This window comes from Macaca nemestrina, chromosome X (genome assembly GCF_043159975.1).
Source record: "Macaca nemestrina isolate mMacNem1 chromosome X, mMacNem.hap1, whole genome shotgun sequence".
Taxonomy (NCBI): Eukaryota; Metazoa; Chordata; class Mammalia; order Primates; family Cercopithecidae; genus Macaca; species Macaca nemestrina.
The window spans coordinates 73,410,862-73,436,350 of NC_092145.1; the positions used below are offsets into that span (position 1 = coordinate 73,410,862).

Consider the following 25,489-nt stretch of genomic DNA (forward strand, 5'->3'; position numbering starts at 1 on the left):
CATGTAAGACACTGCACTGGCAGTTAAATGGAAATTGTTAAAGCACTTTCTATGTGTAGCAAGTCTGAATGTGAATTAAACATTAATTCATCATTTCCTATACCCTACTAATATTCCTTTGATATATGTAGGAGCCACGGTTTGTTTGGAAGTATAAAAAGAAAAGTAACTAGAATTATTCCATTTATGTGACTAATAAAGTGACATATACTGAAAAAAAATCAAACCACTCTTCTGATTTTATAAAGGTTTGTGGTCAACATTACTTGAACATTACCCATAAAGTCTTGATTTGGACATACTGGGGATGGTTGTTACATGGCTGTGGCTGCAGATAAAATATCGAACTCTCTATAGGTGTTCGATACATAAATATACAAATTCAATAAACACATACATGAAAGCTAAAGTATCAATAAGGAAATCCATTCCCAAGATGCTTTGAAAAGCTCAGTGAGTGCATCGGGTAAGGAGTATGGAAAGGCTCATTGAAAAGCAGAGCTTTAAGGTAATATACACATTCTTGAAATTTCTACTTAAAAACTCAGTTATCTCAGTATTTTACTTGTATATACAGGCCAGTGGATATCTAAGCAAAACTATTGCAGAGGACAATTCTATTTGTGAATGCTAAAAATACATAATCCATACCACTGCAAACTCTGGATACAATCAAAAAAGTATACATAGTGTTGATAATATATTCCAAAAAATAGCTTTAATAAAGATATAAAAGGGATGACTGTTGAAGTGCAACTTAAATCACTTACTCATTGTGTAAGGAAAATGACAAACAAGTTAACTATGAAAACTGAGAACAGGCATCAGATTTATGTTGTTTCATAGCAGTATTTCAAATGATTTTTGAGATTTTTCTTAAGTGTGTTACCATGCAATTCTAATTGAATTGACCTTTCTTCCATATACTTACAACAATATTTTTATGATAACCATGCAACTAATGCTTAATTCCTCATGCAAATTTTGAAAGATATTATTATTAATAAAGGTATATCAAATCTTAAATATTTAATATATTTCTTCTTCTAATATTAATGCCAGATTTATATTATTATAAAAAGAAAATAATAATTATATTGTTATTTCAGACAACAATGAGAGCCAATGTGTGTAATTAAGAAAACAGGAAATTCACATTCACGGTCTTGAATTAATAAGGTTTACTATATATACTTTTCAAATACATCAAATTTACATTGAGCTTACATTGCATTTTAATTGGATATGTTTGGATGGAAAAATAAAATATATCAATGATGATACCCTTCCTAAATACATCCACAGACTAATCAATTCAAGAATTTACAGTAGACAGCCTATAAACATTATCCACCTATCTTTTCTTCTCTATAGCTAGCTCCACCCCTACCCCAATGCAGGAGATCCAGCTGAGACAATTAATAGCAGAACACTTCAGTAATTCAGGTGCAGTTCACTTTTAAAAGGCAAGTCAAAACCCAAAAATTAAAAAAAGTTATATTATAATTAAAAATCACTTTAAATTTTTATAATATATTTTGATATCCTATTTCAGAGTTTATTTGACAACTGATTCTTGAAAAGACATCTCTTACATTCAATCAATTGTAACTTTCAAAAGATTCCCAATCTTGTATTTGGGATATATTTTGTTCATTTGCTCATTTTAAACTTACAATCTGTTTTAATTTTAATTCTTTCGTTTCATGTTCTGAATGCCTTCATATTTTTTTCTGGCTATGAAATTAGCAGATACATGCTACTAAAAATATAGAAAACTATGGAGAATAATACAAAAGTCAAATAATCTTATCACCTAGATAAAACTGCAATTAACTCTTGGTGTATGCATTGCCAGAATTTTCTATGCACAGACGTCGATACAGGTATAGAAATTATATTTTCTACAAAAATGATCAAGCTATACATTCTATTATTCAAGCTCCTTATCCCACCCAACAGTGTACCACAGATACAGTTTCATATCTATATATACTGCACGTCTGCATCATTTTAACGACTATAATGTTCTAGCCAATTACGAACTATTAAAGTAGAGTTAAACTTTTAGGCCTCGATTCCTGGATGTTGTACAGAGAAATGAGCAATCTATCAATGAAATGCCTCTCAAATCAAGGACTGAATGATTGAGAAAGATGTATTCAATGACCAGTTACTATAGTTAATTCTTTTGTCCTGGGAGAAATATGCAACTACAGTTACTTCATACCAGTTAAAATAAGCAAAGCTTGAAGAATTTATTTAAAATTCTGTAAAATTTAATCAGAAGGATCCTCACCCAAAAAAAAAACCTCATGATGCAGATAAACACAAAATTCCTACTCAAACATGATACATAGTAAAAAATTATTTATAACAATATTCTTTTCTTCCTCTATTAGTTTTCCCTTTTTATGTTTTCCCTTTTCAAGATCTCTCTACTACTCTCTTTTAACAATTGTTTACGGACTTACAGCCAGCAAACCCCCAACTTATATTTTTTTCTCTATTGATTCTCTCCAGCAAAAACCAACTAAATACCTTTTAACACTAAATTCAGTTCTTGATAAACAATAAATAGCCAATGATAAATTATTGCACTTAACATGCGTCTTTAAATAAAATAAAAATACAAACATGTACTTCCTGGGAGATAATATTTTAAAAACTTTTAGAAGTTAATAGGTTCATAGACAAAATTTATTTCATTAAGCTCTGTTCACTATTCCATATTAAACAATGCAGCCTGAGGGACTCACACAAATAACTTCAATTTTATTTTAGTTCTTTTATGTTTTTCTAAGAGGTAATGCAAGGGAAAGAAAACTACCTTTTAAAGGGAATGGACTTTATTCTGCAATTTTTCTGTGATACTTCTTTACACAGATTGAAACAGCACATACATGCACACACACACACACACACTTACAGGAAAGATGTACTAGATGCTGTGTATATTAACTGACCTTGGCCTGCTTCTGCCAACTCAATGGCATGTTTTCTCTCAAGCTTTTCACAAACAAGTACAGTGCTTCTTTGATGTTTGATGTGGGATGGTCGTATTCTCCGAGCAAACTCTGCAGGTATCTGCTGTTGAAATACTCCAATCTGTTCAAGAAGCAAATAAAATACAAATTCCACCAATTGACTGCCATCTTTAGAACTTTTACATTTTAGTCAGATGGTCCCAGACCTGGTTCATAGACTGCATATTCCTAATTTACTTTGTTGAAATTTAATCTGTGGTAGGGAGAGAAAATACACATAGTAAATTCCAATTTAATTTCAAATATGTGCTTAAAAAGTAATTAAATATTTATGTTTATCCCACTAGAGCCAATCAGATGAAGAGAAAACACACCATGGAGAAGAAACCTTTGCACCAAAGACAGAAATATTGACCAAGCAGGGTCTACATTTCAGAAAAAGCTATGAAAGAAGAGGGCACTTCATACAATTACTTTCAAAGAATAGGGGGGAAATGGCATACCTTTGTTAAAAGTTTCCTTAAGGAACCCAAATTAAAACTACACAATAAACTCAAAAAATTAAAGAGAAATCATGTTAATGCACAGCTTCATAACACTTGAGTGAAAATGTTCAACTAAATATACATTTATGACCCATAACTTATATTTTCTTTTTTTTAAAAAAAGAATGCTCTGTAATATAAAGACTTTATTGAGGTTTACTTCTTTTGTAAATTTTTACATATTAAAAGGGATATTCTGATGCTCTAAAGATCTGATGACTTTTAGACTCTGAACTCAAGCTGTCAACCTGAAATATGCTAGGAAGATAGATGACAGCATTAGGCTCAGAAAAAAAAGACATACACACACACACACACACACACACACACTAACAAAAATGAAAAACCAGTGTAGAACATTACAATAGCAATTTGTACCTGTGGGGAAAAAAGCACTGAATCTAGAAATTTATGGGGCTTAATAGAGGTTATACTTTAAGGAAGGAGCATATTTATGTAGAAAAATGAGAGCAAGGGGAAGCGGAAGGAAAGGAAATAACCTAAATTTGTACAATAATGAAGTTTTCAAGGATTGTGTGGCTATATCACAGATAAAAGTCTTACCATGTAAAACCCCATGGAACATGCTCAAACAGAAAGTTAAGTCATTAGCCCAAAATCTCTGTGATAAAATTTTTAAAAATTGTTTTGCTGTTTGACTTAAGAAAGACAAAATAATGCTTATAAATACTCCCATTCTTGATGTGTATACTTTCCTTGTAATGAAAAATATGCATCAAAATCAAACACTTGGAAAAGGTCTATTTTGTTAGATTGTTTGCATTTATAATTAGGGTAGAGGAATCTATTCTTTATTTATCAGAGTTTACAATAAAATTGCTTTGGGAAAGACAATTATCTTAATTTCTCTCGGTTTTCTGACCTTATAATTCACCTTATAAGACACCTCCCCTAGAAGATGACATAAAAGGATGCCTACAAATTATCAAGTCTAGCACTTGTTCCAAATGTTTGCTGCTAAAACCAGATCTTGTATTTGACGCAGTTCCTGTCAGGAATGTAGGCAGAAGCAACAGATTTTCATATATATTGGTATCAGGGCACTTAGAAATAAATTATAATTTAATAAAAATTAAACATTTGAATTTAAATACAGGACTGACTTTAGTATCAGCACACAAAAATGTCTTTTTTATAATTCACTGTCACTCATTTATTCATTCAAATATATTTATTAGGTACCTGCTCTGTAATTTAACAGGATAAACAAGATCTCTAACATCATGCAGTTTGTATTTTAGTAGGAGAGAAACATACAGTAAAAATAATATATTTTTATAATGATTATTTTTTAATTAAAAATAAAAAAATTAATAAACAGGATAAGCATTAAAATATCAGAGTTATGTGTTCTTCAGAGAATTACAGTCCACTAATATAGAGAATGATTGAGTAGTGAGGGGAAAACTCTCTGAGGAGACAAAATTAAACTAAAACTTGAATGACAAGAATATTCTGGGCATTAAAGGATCATGTAGAACATCCCAGGCAACAATAATATTATGCAAAGGCTTTAAGGTGGAAATGGGTTGTAATCAATGTGTTGAAGAAACAGACAAAATGACAATATGGCTGAAGTGTAGTAAATGACAGGGAGAATCATATGAGATGAGGCAAGAAAGTGTAGTAGCCAGTTGGTGCAGTGCTTTGTAAACAAGGTAAAAGTTTGAATATTTTTAAGCGGCAAAATATTAGAAGGTTTACATAGGATAGTAATATGATTTGATGTAAACTCCCTTTCTCTGTATTTGTGCATAATATTCTCAAGAGAAAGGGGTGGCCAGAAATTTTATGGCAAACTATTTTAGTTTTAGAGTCTGGATTTTATATCAATCATGTCTCTCCTGGTGAAGGAAAGAAAAAGAAAGATTTCTGCCTTTGTTTTTAGCTGTCATCTGTTTCATGTCATATGGACAAATAAAGCTCAACTATTGCCAACAGAAACATGAAAAATAAACAGACACATTTGTTTCTTTTTTTCTATACATATACACAGGTATACTTTTGGCAAGTCCTCACTTGTCTTTCCAGTAATATTGTCCCCAGTGTCCTGATATATCTTCTATCCCAGCCAGCAAATGATCAAAGAACTGCAACAGAACAAAACATGTGTCTAAATATATAGCATGTATGAGGAGCTTGGTCAATTACTATCAAAAAAAAAAAAAAGATACATCGAAGGAATCTTCAATATTGTTGATTTCATCTGATTTGCTTATTTTTTAAACTTAAGCTTTTTTCAGGGTATTTGTAAAAAGAGGCATCTACATCTGTATGTAAGGATATTGGCAATATCTCTAGTATAAGCATTTAAAATGCTCTATTTAAAATTGAGAATGGCTTGGCATGGTGGCGCACTTCTGTAATCCCAGCACTTTGGAAGGCCGAGACTGGAGGATGGCTTGAACCCAGGAGTTCGAGACCGGCCTGGGCAACATGAGGAGACCCCATGTCTACAAAAAATTTTCACAAAATTAGCTAAGAATGGTGGTGCATGCCTATAGTCTCAGCTACAGGGGAATCTGAGCTGGGATGGGAGGATTGCATGAGCCCAGGAGGTTGAGGCTGCAGTGAGTAGTGATAGCACCACTGCACTCCAGCCTGGGCAACAGACCCTGTCTCAAGAGTAAATAAATATAAAATTACAAATGTACATATTAATCATAATCATGTGATGGATTTATTCATCTACTGAAGATCTGGGCTTGGTACCATGGAAGAAACAAAACAATTCAACGGCATGGTCTCTGTCTTTGAACCAAACTGGAGAGGCAAGACAAAAAGTAGATAGAGATCAAGTTCGAACTTGGCATGTGTATATGTACAAGTGCAACAAGAAAAGGCAAATAAGGAATTTGTAAGAGATTTATGCCAAAGAAGGTTGGATAGATATGGGCCAAGGGTAGGGAAAAGGGAAAAATTGACAAAGGGCTTTAAATATTAACATTAACATAAAACTTTAATGTGCTATAACATCACAGAAGATGCATAACTTATATCTACTCATGAAGAAACAATCAATAAATCCAACTTGACTTATTTTCTCCAAAACAACTTGCATGTACTCTTCAAAAATGCCAGTGTCACAAAAGGCAATGAAAACTGAACAATAGTTTTATATTAAAGGTAATTTAAAAATATGACAACTGGATATACTACATGATCATGGATCAGGAGAAAAATAGCATTAAAACTTGGGGGACATTTGGCAAAATTTAAAATGTGAAAATATGTTAGCTAACACCATTTTATCAATTTAACCTTTGTGCATTTGATAGCTTGTGATTATGTACTAGAATGGCCTTTTTTGAAAATATTAATGGATTAAGAAATATTAAAGCGTGAATAGTCAGGATATCTGCAATTCAGTCTCAAATAATTCAGCAACTGACAATAATATGTACATATGTACAAGACTCTCGCTTTGTTACCCAGGCTGGAGTGCAGTGATGTGATCTCGGCTCACTGCAACCTCCTCCTCTCATGTTCAAGAGACTCTCCTGCTTCAGCCTCCCCAGTAGCTGGTATTACAGGCATGTACCACCACGCCAGGCTAATTTTTGTATTTTAATAGAGAAGGGTTTTCGCCATGTTGGTCAGGCTGTTTTCAAATTCCTGGTCTCAAGTAATCCATTCACCTCAGCCTCCCAAAGTGCTGGAATTACAGGCGTGAGCCACGGTGCCCAGCTTGTTTTTGAAATTCTGTAGCCTTGATATTTTAAAAAATAATATGTTGGAAAAACTAAAGTTTGACATGGTTCTAAAAATTTGTTAAATAAATTATTTCCTATAATTTATATATGTATTATATTATATATGTTTTGCAGCCATTAAAGTCAGTTTTCATATAGCAGGAATAGGACAGTAAAACTGAATTTCCCTCTAATTAACCTAAAGAAGTCATTCAATTATAATAAAAACAACAGATTCCTTTTTACAACTTGAGCAATCAAATATTAATATTTGAGAAAAAGGATATAAAGAGTTGCATTAGCCATGCTTGTAAGTACACAGTCTTAGACATATTATTATTAATAAAACTTACAGGTTTTACAAGTAGAAAACCAGTATGTGTACTGAAAATGTGTCCCAGAAAATTATGAACTATGCCAAAATGATGTTAGAAGCAGAATAGTCTTTAAGTGTTCATCTCTTCTTTGATTAAAGTACTCAGCTTTTTTTCAGTATCAGTAAGTCAAAGCGTATCTTGAAATCACTCTTAATCGTTTACATTTAACACTTTGTTGTTATATTCGGTAATAGCCCACATATTATTATCAATATTTTAAATTCCATTTATATAAAAAGGTTAAATAACTGATATAAATTTTACTTTCAAATTTCTATGACCCCTCCTTGCTTCTAATGTAGAAAGAAGGCATTTTCCTTTCAATTCTAGGTACTTCTGAAACTCTACTTCAAAGAGCATATTTTGTAATTTAATTGTTGAAATCTTTATCAATCCTCAATGATTGACATGGTATTAAAAGCTCAACCAAGCACTAAAATATCCCAAGAAAAAATTCCCAATTACATATTGGCCACATAGGTCAGTTTATAAGCAATCGCTTTATAATAACAAATGGAAAATAAACTTAGTTACTGAAATAATGTAGCCTAGAATTAAGAATTAGTAAAGAAACCAAAGTGCTTGTAATAAAAATTTGAAGTGAAAACATTCATAATTCATGACTGTTCAACCTAGATAGGCCCTTGGAGATCATGTCAACAACCATTTTAATTTACTGATTAGGAAATCAAAGCCACAAAAAAGTTAAAAGGTGTCCCCAAGATAATATGGGAAGCTGTATAGTAATAGAGCAAAGGCTAGAATACGGATTCTTGGTGTTCTTACTGCCTCATCATCTAAACTTGTTTCTCAATTTTTCAAATTGCAGATGGATGCAAAATAACAAATACCTATTTGGAAGCTGGATAGTTACGCCTCCTTTTATTAGGAGAAAAACCCAAGTATAGTAAGACCAAACATGTAAGGATTAGTTCTGGTCAATGAGATCACCTACATAATATACAGACAGCTTACCTTAATGAGAATTTGTTCACTAGCCGTTGGAGAGGTCTCTCTTCTTTTCACATCTAGTAAGTGAACGAGAGAATGGACCGTCAGTCCATACAAAATGACAAAGCAAAATCCACATCTCCTTCTTACCAAATTAGTACTTAAATATGTCCCTGGTGTGGGGGGCGTGTGTGTGTGTGTGTGTGTGTGTGTGTGTGTGTGTGTGTGTGTGTGTATTGTGTGTTTTAATCTGGAAATGATCAGAATGGAACTTAGAACATTACTGTGAAGTCCTAATAAGGGAAAAGGAGTCAGGCTGGTGGGATCAGAGGACAGAAAAAAGAAAAAGTAGATCAGCTAGAAGTCTGATTTTCTTCATGGTCCAGGACATATAGCCCTCCTACACAAATAATTCACAATTTTTCTGCACCCAGCTATCACCAGACACCTTGGCTGATAGAAAAATGCAAGTCAGCTCACTGTTACCTTGGCGTTATCATTACAGTATGTAGTCCTCTCTGGCACAAGTACCATTCTATAAAATCTCCAGCAAGCTTTTGTCTCTTTGCTGTCAGCTCCTCTCTTTCTGGTCTTCCCACTGCTTTCTTGCAACATATTTTCCTACTTTCTCTAATAAATCTCCCTTTCTTTACCTACAACTGTATTGGTAAATTCCTTTACCACCCCCATCACCCATCTCAGATAGTCGCTACCCATGAGAATTATCTTAAAATTCAAAGGGATTGATCAGCATAAACTAATGCCAAAGGAAAGTGCTGTGATTTTTTTTTCTCACAGAGATCAATGGGAATATATATATATATATATATATATATATATATATATATATATATATAAAACAAAAACACTAGGTAGGATAAAATATAAAACAAAAGTTTACCACTATGTTTCAAAAATAGAAGTTCTTAAATCACAGAGCCAAAATGCTGTAAGAGATTTTCATTTTAATGTCTGCCAATTTCCTCAGGCATATCATTTTGTCCTTATTATTCATTATATATCAAAATGGGATTACACTCCTAATGGTATGTTACTTTAAATTTGTCTTAAGGATGACGACAAAAGAAGCAAACATTCAATATTAATAGCCATTCATTAAGCTTTGCCACAAGATTTATTGAGCGTGTATTACGTGCCAGATTCTATATTAGGCACTGGGGTTACAATAGGGAACTAAAGTCGAATGGGTCCACAAGCTTATAAGTCTTATAACATAGTGTAATGTCTCAGGGAGGTAGCTATTAGTGAAATAATTACATTAATGAGCAAATAAATACAAACTGAATAAGTGTTCTGAAGGAAATAAAGCAATTTTATGAGAAAGCAATACATTTTAAATTGAAGGTTAAGTAAAGTTTTCTCTAAGGAAGTGACACTTGAGCTAAGATCTGAAGGATGAGTGACATTAACTGCATGAAGGGGAATAAACCATTTTAGGCTGATGGAGTAGGATTGGTAAGGCTTTATGGTAGGAGAAGGAATGACACATTAGAGCAACTAAAATCCTTTTGTGGCTAGGTTGTAGAGTACATGAGGATTATATTATTAACAGAACTGAAGAGATAGGCTGGTTAGACTGCATAAAGCTTATCAGGTCATGTTATTTTTTTATTTACTTTTTACTAAGACTAATGCTTAGCAAAAAGTAAAGAAAGTAGATAAAGTATTTCAGCCTTTGTTTTTAGTTGTTGTCTTTTTAGTGACATGTGGATGGATAGTTGAATAAATTCAACTATCTCCAACAGAAATATACAGAAAAATAAAACTGAAATGGTTTGATCAGATTTGTTTCAAAAAGATCACCCTAGCTGCAGTGTTTTAAAAATGTGCTGAAAATAAGCCATAATGAATATGAGAAAAATATTTAGGAGGCCATTTTAGTATCCCAGGTAAGAGATGGTGATACATTGGGCACGAATAATGGCAGAGGAGATATAGAAGAAATTGACTTAGTGACCAAATTAACATAGAGGAAGGCAGTGTCACAGAGATAGCGGTATAAAGATGATGCTAAGATTTCATATTTGAGCAAATGAGTAGGAGGTGGTAAAACTAACCTAGCTGACGTAGATTCAGTGTAGGAATCAAGTTGGCAGAGAAAATCAAAAGTTCAATTCTGGAAATAAAAACTGTAAGATGCCTAAGGTATATACAGGTGAATATGTCAAAAAGATGGTTATCTATATATGTTAGCATTCAGAGGAGATATTTGGCCTGGAGATATATATTTGTAAGTCATATGTGTATAGTCAGTAAATAAAGTTGTGTATGGATATGGGTGAGGTCTTCAAGGGGAGGAAAAATTGAAAAGAGGAAAGGATCTAGAGCTAATTCTTAAGGAACTCCAGCAGTTAGTGATACAGTAATGAAAACAAGCTTTCAAAAGAGACAGCAAAAGAGGAAGCAGAGAGGTAAGAGGAAAATAAGAAAGTGGGTTGTCAAATAAAGATAATATTTCTAGAAGGTAAGAGACTGAGTCATGTGAAATGCTGCTGAGAGCAATACTAGGTGGGAGGCATTTTGTGTTGTCACAATGGTGCCTACTACTGGCATTTAGAGGGCAGGGGTCAGGAACGCTAAACAACAAAGAATTGTCCTGCCCAAAAAGCCAATATTGACCCCATTAAGAAGCCCCTTGCTATGGTCTCAATGTCTCCTCCAAAAGTTATGTTGAAACTTAGTTGCCACTGTGATGATATTAAGAGGTAGAACCATTAGGAGATGAATAGGTCATGAGGGCTCTGCCCTTATGAATGGACTAATGTCATTATTGTGGGAGAGAGTTTGCTATCACGAGAGTGAAGTTTTGTAAAATTGAGTTTGAACATCTCTGTCTCTCTCACTCTTTCTTTTCTGCCTTCTGCCATGAGATTATGAGCCTAAAGGCCCTCACCGGATGCCAGTGCCATGCTGTTGGACTTCCCTGCCGTCAGAATTATAAGCCAAATAAAAACTTCTATTGTTTGTAAATGACTTAGTCTCAGTGCTAACACAAAACAAAGTTAAACACCCCTCATTCTGAGGATCAGAAAACCAAAAACAAGAAATTTTCTAATGCCAATGAAGTTTTACAGAATTATGACTCAAGTTCAGATTGCCTAATTCTAAATCCATGCGCTTCTACTATATCATAACAGCTACTCAAGAATGAGATGATATGTGAAATTCAAAAAAATGTTCCTAAAGTAGTCAAAGTCAAACTGATTAAAATAAAACATCTTAACATATGGAGAAATCCTATATTTTATATTTTTAGTGTTCTCTGGGAATGGGAGAGGTTAGCATTTTAAATTGTCTTCTCAAATTTTTGTGCTGAGAGGCAACTTTACTATATTTTTAAATGTGATTATCCAGTTCCCTGATTATCTATATAAATGAGCATATTGCCTCGTCTGCTATTAATAATGATAGGAGACAAATTCAAAAGTATCAGAAGTCTTATATTTAACATTTTTATAATAATTATACTGATTAGGTCACAAACTTACAGAAGCCAAAGTCAGTGTTTATTCTGTCTACTTCTATATTTCAAGCACTTTGCATGCTACTCAGAAAATAGTTGTTGCTCAATAAATATTTATAGAGTATATCAATGTTAAGTAACATAATAATAAAGTGAAATAATAGATGTGAAAGCATCTTAGCACAGTGTCATGCAATTGTGTAGCCTAGGTAAAACTTATCTTCTAATCTGGCTCTTAATTCACAGTGGCAAAGGCTCATTTGAATTACACTTATCCTTATAAGATCAGAAGAGAGAGAGAAAAAGTTGTACAAACAGCTCCTGTTTACCAAGCAACTGCTATTTCTACCAGACTTGATCCACAGGCTCTGAGTTTTCCCTTGGGAAGAGGCTCTCAATTCGAAGTAAGGAGAAGCATAGGGGTGATACATTCTATATATAACATAATTCACTATTAAAGACATTTGACTACCATTATATGTCATTTTGAGGGTCCCAACATAATTTATATTTATTCTTAAATCCTTAATTAAAGAGATTAACTGACCACATAGTCTGAATTCATTTAATACCTAATTTTAGGGATACATGAGCATACTCAGGTAGCTCTATAGTAAATGGAATACAAGTTATGCAGACTTTAAATGCATACTTAACAATACCATTAAATAAACTATCAGCAAGGGTGAGTGATGAGTGATGTTTGCTGCTTCACCTTCTGTAGACAGAGAGAAGAGAAAGTAAGAAAGGGCTTAAGAAAGAAAAGGAAGGGAGAGAAAAAATGGAAAGTTATAAATTGTCCAAAGTATTGTTTTGTTTTGGGTTTCTAAATCAAAGTATGATTGAATTAAAATTAATTGAAGGAATTGAAATTTGCCCTAGACTTTATGTGTGGGAACAAGGACTTTAAGGAGGAAATCTATCAGCCTAGGTAAAAAAAACCTGAGGCGTTATATGAAAAAAAGAAAAAAATGTCTGCGAATAAACAACAAAACCAACTGTTTTCAAAGCATTTTGAAAATGCGTCCTTATAAAGTTGTTATTTTCCGTTTGTTTCAGAAATGTGGAAGGAAGCAGTTAATAACTTCCAATGTTAAGTTTGAAATTTAAAAAGAAACTAAAGGCGTCCTAGCCCTTCATCAACTCTTCAATTCTCTGAAATGACAGAAATGTCTTACTGTGGCTCCATTTTTTTTTTTTTTCTTAAATGCACCAAAAGAGCATCTTGCCCCAAGAGCTTTCTTTCCAATTTGGAACTACGCAATTTTTTGTAAATGCATTTGAATTGCCCAGTCAGGGGATCATCCTATTCACTTGGTTTCCATAAGTAATTTTGCATAATTCTTGCTTTTTAGGTGACATTTGAGTTGTGAGATTTTACTAAATTCATTCTGACATTTGAAAAATTATCATACAATTCTTTCATGTGATAGAAGCACATCCTTTTAACCACGCTTATCACGGGCAAAAAGCTTCCCAGTGCAAGGAGGTCTGCTAATGACCTGGTCTTTTAAAAGGCTGACTCCTTATTTCCATTTTTAAACCAATTCACATTACTTTCCATCTTTACTTCCCTTAATTCATCTCACTCACTCTACCAGGGATAGGTCAAAATTAATGCTTCTAAACACAAAGCTGTCAAACCAGCAAGATTCAGTGACATCTCATACAATTCCCTTTATGCCTTTGGTACTATTATACACTGTCCATTTAATGATGTAAAATGATGTCAAGACACAAAATTTTATTCCATATGAACAAATCTATGTGGTAACTAGCATATCTAGTTAAATGAAGTATTCATGATATCAAAGCCACAGTTTAATGTATATCTACATATGATACATATTATGTGTAATATTCTAATATGATACATAACATGTTATGTATAATATTCAAATATACATAACATATATTATATATACTATTATATATAACATAATAGTATAATATATATTATACTATACTATTATATATAGCATAATATTATAATATAATATATAATATACATAACATATTATGTATAATATGTATGATATACACACACACATATATATGTATTTTGTGGCTCTACTATTATTTATGTCCATAATTTATATCCTTGTTGATATTAATCATATTAAATATTTAATTATTTATTTGCTTATTTCACAGATGTTCATTACACGTTTTATAGAAGATAGACACTGTATTAGACACTGAGTATACAGTGGTGAATAAGTCATGTATATGGCCAATATTCAAGAGACAGACATCAAACAAGTGGAGAAGAAAATAGGTAAAGAATAATTGAGAGAGAAGGAGAGAGATGGAGTGATACATGCTATGAAGGAAATAAACAACCTAGGGTAGAGCGATACAGAAAAACAAGCAGGTGGAAATTTACTTACATATAATGGTCTGGGAAAGCTTCTCTGAGGAGGTTACATATTATCTGAATCTTAAAATTACGTAACATTGATTAAAGAAATAAAAGAATACATAAATCAGTGAAAAAAATATTCTGTGTTCATAGATTGGACATCTTAAAAATGTTATAACGTCCATACTACCCCAGAGCAATCTATGGATTGAATGCAAAACCTGTCAAAATACATATGGTATTTCTTACAGAAATACAAAAAGAAATCAATCTTAAAATTCCTGTGGAACCCCAAAAGACCCCAAAAGACAGTGTCCTAATTTGTCAATATGAAAGACAGTGGATACTTCAGCAAAGATAATTTTGGTGGAACAGTGAGGGCAGAATTTAGACTGTAGTTAAGTCTAAAAGAAGTCAAGATAACGTGAAGATAAATTCCTTGAGTGCACTCACTCACAATAACAGTAACAATAATACCATATAGACATAAAGTGCTTTGAAATTTATATTATTGCTTAATCTTTATAACAAAGCAACTCTGAAATACAGGTCTGTATGCTTTTTCTACAAATAAGGACCCTGAATAATTGTTGACATATATAGGTTAGAAAGATAGTTAGGAATAAAGTTGTGATTAAAATCCAGGTCTTCTGATTTCAACTCTAGTCTTCTTTCTTCCTTAGAAGAAACCGTGGGAACCAGGAATGGTTAAATTATTACAAAGTAATCTCTGCTATATCACAGAAAATAATTCAGAAGATTAAGCATCAGAATCACACACACACACACACACACACACACACACACACACAAAATTCGAAAGACATGTTCTACTGATGCTGGGCCAGGCACTCATCTGCCTGAAGCACATTGTGATAATCAATCTCCAATAAATAGAATATAACATTGTACCCTTTTGCCAGTGTATCTTCAGTCTTAAACAAAACAAAAATTTCTGCAAATATTTTAACCACTAGATGGTGTTGGAATGACACAAGAGGTTCTTTTGTACAATTTGTCTTAGACTGAAATCATCCAAAACCCCCCACTCCACCTACCCAAAACATCTAAGCCCCACCTAAACTGCCTGATCAAACTCTTGTGATGGATAACAGCATCATGTGAAACAATTGGAGAATTGTACATGTGAAATAATGAAGATTCTACGAGTACAATGCACTTAAATACTGGGAGAATATATAAAATTAAAGAAGAATACGAGTGTTATTGATAAATTATCATCAGCGACAATAAAAATTTAAAAGACGTGAGAATTGTAAGTTAAAATATTACTTCAAAATGACTTTGAATTTAATGACATACATTAAAGTGAAGTCAGTTAATGTTTACTTTAAAAAATTGATGTTGGTCTGGCTTACTATAATTCGCTGATTTTAAAAAGAAATAAAAATATATGTCTGATTTTAATCAGAATCATTAACAGAAAAAAAAGGAATAAAAAAATTAAGTAGCTAAAAATTATCCAGTTTAGAGACATAATTATTTTGCTTTAAGGGAAGTATGCCAGACTCAAGTCTCCTGACTTGCCTTACTCTACCACACACAAACACACACACACACACACACACACACACACACCATTATTCTAGTTAAAATTTACAGCCAAAATATCAAATATCATCTCATTCAGTTACCCAACATCTTTAGATATTTTTTCCAAGATTCTGGCAACTAGGTTTACAAAACTGAGGTGCAGGGATCTGACAATTCAAGACAAGTGTTAATGTGCACAGGCCAAAGAAATAATCCAAGAGAATAAATGGCTTACAATTAAAATCCAAAAGCATTTTATTTATATCCCCTTCTGCCCCCAATCTCAACCTTACTTTTCAAGTAGCTAAAATGTAGTATTTGTTGTAAAGCTATTGGTGTCAACCACTTGAGTAAATGGCACATCCTCCTATTCTCCTATTGATTTAAAAGAAAATCCTATCTCTGCTTTTGTAAATGTTCAGTTTGAGTTATGGCAGAAGCTATTTCAGATACTATAATTGTCTCTCTTAAAACTAAGTTACCCCTATCTCAAGGTCTTGAAAAACAATGTTGGCCCATTTGTTTCCATCTAAGTGGAAGATTTCAAATTTCACTATTTAATAGTTTCTTTATCTGAAAAAAAAAAAAAGTAAAGAGGATTACGAATATGTTTGCTGCAATGAAGAGCTTCTTTCTGGAAAACTCTGGTAGCAGGAAAACAAGGCAGAAGCAAACTGCTCCCCTCAGTACCCTATAGGCTATAATAAATGGTTCCTTTCTGGTGATTGAATTCACATCACATTTGTTAATTAAGAAAGTCAGCACAAGAATGCCTAAATTTTCCAATAAGAAGAGGATCTGAGTAATTAATCAACAGAAGGAAAAGTATTATAAATGTGTTGTAATAAATTAGTATTAAACTAGATTACAATTCTAAGGATTTGTGATAATTTAAAAACCTAAACCAATTAAACATTTAAAAGTTTATTCATAAAATTACTTTCAAGGCGTTTTCTTCAAATAGCTGCATTTTGTTTTAGTGGTGTTTCGAGTTTTGCTTCTTATTATCATTTTTTTTCCCCAAGTTTCTTTTTTTTTTCTTTTCCCCAAGATGGGGATTAGAAGCATTGCTAGCATACCTTTCCCACTTGGAAGGACAAAATAATGTGTAAAGATTCACACTGTGAACTTTTTTTCAAGAACCGATGCAGGCCGGGCACGGTGGCTCACGCCTATAATCCCAGCATTTTGGGAGGCAGAGGCGGGCGCATCACGAGGTCAAGAGTTCAAGACCAGCCTGACCAACATGGTGAACCCGTTTCTACTAAAAAAAAATAATAATAATAAATAAATAAATAAATAAATAAATAATCTGGGCGTGGTGGCATGCCTATAATCCCAGCTACTCAGGAGGCTGAGGCAGGAGAATTGCATGAACCTGGGAGGCGGAGGTCGCAGTGAGTCGAGATTGTGCCATTGCACTCCAGCCTAGGCAACAGAGCTAGACTCTGTCTCAAAAAAAAAAAAGCGATGCAGTATCAGAACAGGAAATCTGAAGGAATCTACAGACCCTTTGAAGGAAGCAGGAAGCTTCAGCCTGCACTGTGAGTCAGGCAAGGCCTATGAGTCCTCAGAGTGTGAGAGGGAGAGAGTTTGCCTCTGTTATCAGACTTTTTTTAAGAATGAAAACGCTGAGGCGGGAGAATCGCTTGAACCTGGGAGGCGGAGGTTGCAGTGAGCCGAGATGGCGTCACTGCACTCCATCCTGGGCTACACAGCTAGACTCTATCTCAAAAAAAGAGAATGAAAACGGCGCAATTCCCTTCTTTAGTCTCATGTGGATTCTCTGAAATATTTTGCAAAAGCAATCTCCACAAACAAATAGTAACACTTCTCTTCAGTCTTATAAATACCACTAAGATGACCCAAGCTAGTGAACTAAAAGCTGAGTAATGTGATCTGTGTTGGTTTTCAGACTTCCAGATATTTCAAAGCTTGGAAGAAAAGTGATTTTTCTCTTGCCTTCCAGGGTCCAGAGTTCTGAGACCAAGTCTCTGTTAAAGCTTTTTATTGCTCACAATTTTCTATGATCTCAAAATCTGGCCTTAACCAGATAGAATATAATTTGAAAGGCACCAGTCAAATCATTGTCCCACAGATCTCACTCCTAGTCATGAGTTATATACTACTGGAAGTATACACTACTCCTTTTCTCTCTCCTTTCAATATGCATCACGTTTTGAACATTTTATTATGAATGTTTATCAGATGATTTACTTAAAGACCAGAAAAATAATGCAAGGTCCCTTGACAGGCGGACTGAAAATAGAAATCTTTACACAAAATTTGAACTGAAGTAAGCTGTCCAAAAGACAAGTTAGCCAAAATTTTATGTGGGTGGAGTAAAACTACATATTTTCTTTCTTTAAGTATGTGTCCATTTGGAGTGCCATAGGAATAGTTCTGCAGTCCTTTGTGGATGATTAAGAATTTGTATCTATTTTTAAAAACACTTTAATGCAATTTAAATATTTGGCATGGTGCCAAAAAATGAAAACATAGTCAAACTGTTCTAACAGGCATAAGTGTCTTAAAATAAATATAAGCTAAATTCACCCAAAATTCCAGATTTTTACATTTCCTTTAAAAAAAAATTCATTTGGTCTCCTTAGCTCTTTTAATTCTCTTTTTTGTTGCTACAAAAGTAGAGGAAAGCAGAGGTTTCTCAGAGAAAAATACAAATATGAAATGGAAGAACATAATACCCACAGTCCCACCCATCTGGAGAAAACTATTGCTAACACTTTGCAACGAAACCTTCCAAAGCCAAATATGATTGTGTTTATATTATTATTTTTAGTAGTTTGTTTTAAGTACTCCTCTATTTCTGAACATTTAAGTTGTTCCAACAAATGCCTACACATAACATTTCCAATCACCCTTATTCTATATTGAAATGACCAGAACTCAAAGCTAGTGACAATTGTAATTTGGGAACAAATTACAATTTGAGCTAAACAGACAAGTCAGCCATCACACTTTTGATCAAATTACATTTAGTCAGCTTAGGTGTATGTCTTGTTTCAGCCAGTCAAATATTGAAAGGATTCTGACCTTTCATTTTTGCTTACTGTTGCTTCTATGTAGGTCTCCAAACCAAAAGGATTGAGAATATTCTGATGCACCAATGATGCACCCTTCTAATTTAATAGAATTACAAAAATATCATTTAATATGGCTCAAGTCCAAAGGGAAAAATTATCATGGCCTGTACTCAGCTCACCTCTCCCTCCCCACCCCCCTATCATATCTAGGCACAGCATTAAGCTAAATTGTGATGCCAGGTTTATGAAGTTGCAGGCACCGCTGGACTATATTATGATAGGTATTTCTTCCTCTTCTCTCCTTACACCAGAGGCAGTGAATATCTACACATTACCATTTAGAAATAAAATGGCATTAGAAACAGGATCTGTTTTATCTCCTAAATTTTCACACAAACCTATATATAAATCTATAGAAATCTTTGCCTTTATCTTGAAAGCTTGCTCTTGTTAGGTGTTAACATTTTATACAGAAACCTCCTCAATTATCTCTGGCATTTTTCTTATCTGTCAGCTATAATAGCATATAGACACAAAGTAGATTTTTTTTGGTCCGCTTTTATTTTAAACGGTATTTAGAAAAAAAGAACATTTTACAACCTTGTTTAGAGTTTCCAGTGGCGCAGAATAAACTAGATACAGCCTTCTGTGAAGTTCTATGACATTTAGCTGGTGGTTTTACTGTAAATGGCCAACCTAAACACATGTTAATGGATAATAAAGCATACCCTGGATTGCCTTATTATTCATTCTTAAAACCCTAAGCATTTTTTCTAAAGTGCCTCTCAGTATTGCTAGAGTAAGTTTCAGTCTCCCAGGAAAAATCTGCAATGACTGTTCATTTGTGAAGGAGGAGGGAAATAGAATATAAATGTCAAGAAAAGATTATAAACTATAAACTGAATTCCTATGCAGCTTATAAAATGTGAGATTAAAAAGACAGCTCATTTTAACTAGCAATGAAGCCGTTATGCTTTCAGGATGAAAAAAGTGCTACATATGTGTATATCACCTCATTATGAATGGGATTTTTTCAATGTAAGAGTTGGACTGAGAAGAGGGTTTAGCTGCAGCCAACAGTAAAGTCTTATCGCAGGGTTGGTTTGGGGACACCAGATGTCACTCAGCCTGGGGCAGGATTTGAAGAAAACACACAGAGAGTATGTATTTTCCTGCTGGGGTCAGCATTCCCCGAGATACAGTCAGTACTTCAACAGCACTCACGCAGACATTATCAAGGTGCATGCATGTATGTGTTCGGATGGGAAGTTGAAACAACAGTGTTATAGGCAGTGGTAATTTTTACTCCTTCTAAGTTAGGTTGAAGTGGGAAGATGTAAGCCTCAGAAAGAGAAGAATGACAGGAACCGTTCAGTTCTCATTTTAGCAATAATGTTGGTATTGGATACTCTTGGTAGTAGTACTAGGAGCATCTGTATATTTGTTCTATTATACTATAATAGTATTGGTATTTGTAGTAGTAGTCACAGTAGCAGCAGCAGCAGCTTAAGTCATGGCAATAGTAGCAGTAGTAGAAAAAAACAAAAACAAACAAACAAAAAAACCACCTAACATTTACTTTGAGCTTACTATGTACCAGGCTCTGTGTTAGGCTGTTTGCATTATCGGCATGTAATTCTCACAATAGCTGGCAGAAGAATCTGATAGTATGACCACTCTCATTTTACAGTTGAGGAATCCAAGGCCTAGAGTGATTCTGTAACTTTCTCAGAGCCATAAGGCTAAAAAGGGAAGCTAGGATTTGAATTTAGGTAGTCAGTTTCCAGAGACTGCTTCTGAACCTTACTATTACACATTCCGTATGTAAATGGAAGTGTAACATAGTCTGCCTATGAAAAGTAAAGAAAACTTAGTATATTGCAATTTTAATTTTTTGGCTTCTGATGCAATCCCAAGCTTAGCTGGCATATTTTTACATAAACAACAGTATTTGTCATACCTAATGCTCTCCAAAAAGACAAAAAATGACACTGAAACAAATGTAAGGTCAATTTCATTCGTGGTTACTTTCAGTGCTAGAAACACTAAGGAAGATGAAGATAGGAATGTCACTAACAAATACTGCTCCACATCTTCACAAAGTACTTGATATTAGTATGGCACTTCTGAGAAATGTTAGCTTCCACATAGCATTTCATGCTCATAGCACAAGTAATAATTCTGAAGAAAAAAGAATGTGTGAGAGGAATACTTGCATTTAACTTTAAGGAAAAGTGATCACACTAACGTTCTTGAAGATTAAATTAGCATTTCTGGTACTCATGGCGCCTTGCTCTGTTCTGTATGTAAAATGTGCCATTTTCCAAGAATTTATGCAATAACACTTTCAAGACTATTAAATGTTTGGTTTTCTAAATGAATGACAGTTTCCATATCCTTTTGTGGGCTGAGAACTACTTGTCTGCTTTGTTTTATCTGTCCTCCTTAAATACGGTTGCACTGATTTATTGGCAGCAAATCAATAAGAGGTAGGTGCTAAGAAGGAGAAATGCATTTTTGTAGCCTCTAAAGCACTGTAGTATTATTAATAAAAGTAATATTTCATGTTTGGGGAAATTTTACTGTTTTATTCTATTTGCTACGCTTTCAAAATTGTGTTGTTATCCTCCTAATAATCCTTCCCAAATCCCTTAAGAACATTTCGATGCACCTTTCAATCCACCAAAATGGCTTCTGGTCTACACGGTTTTCTTCCTGCTCTTATTCATTTAGGGTTCAGATATTTAGATATTTTTCTAATTTCCTGTGGGTGGGCAGAAAGAGGCAGAGACGGGGAGAATACTGTACATGGGATAAGCAACAATTTGTCACCTCTTACACTGAATTATTTTTAAATTATTCTCTACTGAAGATGTGAGGAAGGGTGATGGCAATTCACCTCACAGCACTCATTTCAGAAGCTACAGTAAAGACAGATATTCTTCCACCTCTAGTATAACCCTTTAAAAATGAGAAATTCCCAGAAAAAGACTCATATTAAAAGTCAGAAGGATAAGAATGTTAAACTAGGAATATGCGGTGTAAACTAAAGATATAAGTCAGCGTTGTCTAATCCTCAATTTTGCCCAGAGCCAACCCAAGATAAACAAAAAACTTTAAATCTTGTAATGTGGCACTCAAAGCATAAAAACCAAGGTTGCTATCCTTCAGCTTAAACTAATCTACCCTGGAAACCTATCCTGAAAATGGCCAGAAAATTACCATATATAAACCCCAAAATGGAAGGTAAAGCAGTGATCAGTAAAAACACTGTTTCCAGTTTTAGCTCTAGCTAAACCCAGATTCACAAAGGGTCTCTTGTAATAAATGATTCCTTTTCAACTTTTTTAATATAAGTAATAATTTGTTGACATTTTTCCTTGAAGTTACTGTAGGCTGTCTGGGATTGCTCCACTCCAATTAAACCAATGGAATTCAGTTAGAAGCAAACTTACTTGAGACAGCCAATGATTTGAAAATGCTATTTGATAAGCTTAATCCTTGTTTTATTTTTTTAACCGCCTGATGAGGAAAAAAATATACATATTCATATTTATATAAAATTATGGCTAAATTTGTTGTCCTTATTTTTTGATGAGTGTATCTTCTAAGTGTTTCATCTATTTTATTTCAATTAATTCTCAGATCCACCTTTATGTAATAGACACTCTGACTACCTCCATGCTACATATGAGTAAGGCATGGAAGTTAAATAATTTGCTCAAGTCACAAGGCGAGGAAGTAGAAGAGCTGTCTCCAGGGCCCACATGCTTATGAAACTGCCTTCGCAAAATTATGACTGAGCCAGTGAAAAAGATCTAACCTAACTGGCTCCATCTTGCTTTCTAAACGTTAAGTTGTCCTTGTTCATTCCCGCCTGTAAGCTTAACTAACTTTGAGAGAAACTTAGTTTATAGTTTATAGTATAAAACAAAGATGGTAACAGTCCTTTTCCAGAACAAACCTACTTCTTGCCTGGGAACTAGAATGCCTTTGTAGGACTAACAAATTAGCCATAAGGTTAGAAATTATGGTTTAGGTGTCATACAGCTAGAGGGTACAAGATTCTGACCCTCCCTAAACTGCTCCTAAATCAGTGCTTGAGATATTTTGTAGACACTACATTTGATGGATCAACTGGCATCACCCAGATCGATTAACTGGCTCATCTGATCTTGCGGCCCCCACCCAGGAACTGATTCAGCACAAGAGAACAGCATCAATTCCCCATGATTTCATCTCCTACCTAACCAATCAGCACTCCTGGTTTGCTGGCTTCCCAACCCACCAAGTTGTCCTTAAAAACTCTGATCCAATGCTCAGGGAGACTGATTTGGTAATAATAAAACTCTCATCTCCCGCACAGCTGGCTCTGCGTGAATTACTCTTTCTCTATTGCAATTCCCCTGTCTTGATAAATCCGCTCTGTCTAGCCAGCAGGCAAGGTGAACCCATCAGGTGGTTACACTTATATAATTCAAATAAACACAAAGTATTTCATTTGTGTAAATGATGGTTTAATGTTTTTCAATTATAACATGTTCAGTCAACATGATGTTTTGCTTTTTTCATTTCTTGAAAGTTAGAGTCACATTTTCTTACGGACTTGCTCTTTTATGTTTTCTCTCATTAGCTGGTTGCATAAATTTTCTGACATTCGGCATCAGTCTAGTATAACCTACCTCCCTCTATTTTAAGAAACATTTATGGCTATTTCCCTTTGGAAGCAAGAGGAGAATATAAGACGCTTTTGTTTCACAACAGTTTATAAAATGATGTTTTCTGGTTATTGTTTCAATTTTTGAAGATATTATTTCAAAGTATTTGTTACACTCAGAGTCAGGCATTGTTACCAATGTATGTCATTTTATCTGTTAAATTGTATTTTCTCTCTTATCAGTTTAGTCCTGAAGAATACCTCTCCTGTCAAGCAACTATGATGTTGCTTCTTTGTTCTCTAAATAGTTTAGAATCTCTTCCAGAAGCTAGAAGAGTTTCATGATAATAGTGTTCCAGGATAACATTTTAAAAATGTTTTTAACTGAAGTATTTTCATTTTAGCCTCAGCTATTTTAAGTAGATAGGCTTGGTCAACTAGTAAGCAACCATTCTTCCAAAAATGTGATAGTCAACAATCTGCTCTCAATCTGTTACAGATTTTTTGCGTTCAGTTGTAGCTCTGTGTGCAAATGTTGAAGAAGGAATCTGAGTTCCTGTTATAAATGTGTCTCATAAATAATGTTTTTATTCAGCCAGTGAAATTTTATGTATTTTTTTAAGTTTCTGGAAAATATTAAAATATTCAAAAATAATGTGGGCATCAAAAGCCTTAAGTTTATTGTCAAGTGCTAATTAATCTCAGGAGAATTCATTTCCTTATTATTTAATGATATTCAGCAATCTCTTCTAATGAATGGCATTTGGTGACTTGATAATTACCATCAATTTCTTGTTTTCCACCTGTTATCATACAGGCTTTATTTTTTTATTTTCTATTCTGTAAAACAAATAAAAAATAAAGCAGTTCAGTAACTACTAATGTCCATTCTCTTGGGTAAATTTGTGATTGTTTGAGAGAAACGGAATAAAAAAATCCTCAGGGAGCAAGTTTTACATTGAGCAACTGCTGAAATTCCTGAAATACTACACATTGCCTGGTGTTTTTCAGCACAGGATAGTTCTTTGTTTGCAGCTTTTTAATGTTTGCAGCTTTTAATCGGGTTGATCACTATGGTCTATTATGTGATTTCCCCTCATGACATGATTCCTGTTCTCAATCGCTTTATGATCTAAGGTGACATGACATCATCCTGACAGTATATATATCAAGTTAGAAATACAATTTGCATGTATCTTTAAAATTCAATTGTAATTTTTCTATTTTTTAAGTATAGACATACACATTTTCTGTCTCATAACAATTGCCAGACCAAAGATAAATGAAGTGTATGTGGTTTTAAGTCTCCCACAGCTCAAGTATTTTCTAATTCTTTTGCAGAAATGTCACCTTAAAAAGGTTTAAGAGAGGTGGAGATGAAAGATCAATTGTGCAAAGCCAGATATATGGTTTATTCATTTCCTTTAGCTAGGGAAAGAACAGCTAGTCAAAGTGGCAAGGTCAGGTAAAGAAAAGATATTCGAGTGAAATTTAGGGATAAAGCAAGGTAAAAATGTATTTTGATTTATTAACTATTAAATGTAGCATGTTCCTAATAAAACATTTGAAATTGCTGATATTTGAATATTTACTATATTAAAATTACTTTTATATTTTTCCATTTAATCCTCACTATAACCTCACAATAATAAATGAAGTGCAAATACCAACTGGGCCAAAATTAATCAATTAGCCTGTTGCAGAACAGAGATTTGAACTGAGCTCTGACTGATTCCAGAGCTCATGGCCGTTCCATTACACAATGCCACTTCATTAAAATAGACAAAAATTATTCTATATAGATATGTTTATTTT

General features: G+C 33.7%; 1 long non-coding RNA gene across 2 annotated transcripts in view; it reads right to left on the reverse strand.

Annotated features, from left to right (window-relative positions):
• The window catches only part of LOC105464513 (uncharacterized), a 57,377-nt gene that overhangs the window by 14,898 nt on the left and 16,990 nt on the right, over positions 1-25,489 (reverse strand). For both annotated transcript variants that reach the window (XR_011618422.1, XR_011618423.1), the window contains 3 exons: positions 8,598-8,650; positions 5,573-5,643; positions 2,967-3,108 (listed from right to left, as the gene is read on the reverse strand). This is a non-coding gene — a long non-coding RNA (uncharacterized lncRNA). The remainder of the gene's footprint in view (positions 1-2,966; positions 3,109-5,572; positions 5,644-8,597; positions 8,651-25,489) is intronic.